Below are 1,149 nucleotides of genomic sequence, written 5' to 3' on the forward strand. Positions count from 1 at the left end.
GCTTCCCGGGTTCAAGCGATTCTCCTGCCTCAGCCTCCTGAGCAGCTGGGATCACAGGCATGCACCACCACGCCCAGCTAATTTTTTTGTATTTCTAAATAGATGCAGGGTTTCTCCATGTTGGTCAGGCTGGTCATGAACTCTTGACCTCAGGTGATCCACCCCCCTTGGCCCCCCAAAGTGCTGGAATTATAAGCTGAGCCACTGCGCCCAGCCTGCTTTGGGTGTCCTGTATTGATTGCCACAAAACCAGAGCTGATGTGGCGCCATGAAATCCACTCATCCTCCCAACTCCTCCTGATAAAATGGCACTCAGCTAATAATATCTCTCTTAAGGAAATTATATTACTCTAGGATTTGTAAAATCAGTAATGCATGTAGTTCTTCTGTCATTTTCTCTTTATTGAATTTCAGGACAGGGAAGGCATTTTCCATATGAAGATTAAGCTATCACTGGGTGGGGGTCCGGTTCCATGTCTCCATCATCGATGCCATGGGTGAAAGTATGAGTTTAAAACTTATTTATTTATTTATTTTTTGGAGAGTCTCTGTTGCCCAGGCTGGAGTGCAATGTCATGATCTTGGCTCGCTGCAACCTCTGTATCCTGGGCTCAAGTGATTCTCCTGTCTCAGCCTCCCGAGTAGCTGGGATTACAGGCACACGCCCGGCTAATTTTTGTACTTTTAGTAGAGACAGGGTTTTACCATGTTGGCCAGGCTGGTCTTGAACTTCTGACCTCACGTGATCCACCCACCTTGGCCTCCCAAAGTGCTGGAGTTATAGGTGTGAGCCACCGCGTCTGGCCAATGAGTTTAGAATTAAGAAACAGGGCTGGGTGCAGTGGCTCACACCTGTAATCCCAGCACTTTGGGAAGCTGAGGCCCAGGAGGATTGTTTGAGCCCAGGAGTTCAAGACCAGCCTGAGCAACATAGCAAGACCCTGTCTCTACAAAAAATATTTTTTAAAAACCTAGCTGGGGCCAGGCGCGGTGGCTCACGCCTGTAATCCCAGCACTTTGGGAGGCTGAGGCAGGCGGATCACAATGTCAGGAGATCGAGACCATCCTGGCTAACACGGTGAAACCCTGTCTCTACTAAAAATACAAAAAATTAGCTGGGCGAGGTGGCGGGCGCCTGTAGTCCCAGCT

The sequence above is a fragment of the Piliocolobus tephrosceles genome, chromosome 19, assembly GCF_002776525.5.
Source record: "Piliocolobus tephrosceles isolate RC106 chromosome 19, ASM277652v3, whole genome shotgun sequence".
NCBI classification, from domain to species: Eukaryota; Metazoa; Chordata; class Mammalia; order Primates; family Cercopithecidae; genus Piliocolobus; species Piliocolobus tephrosceles.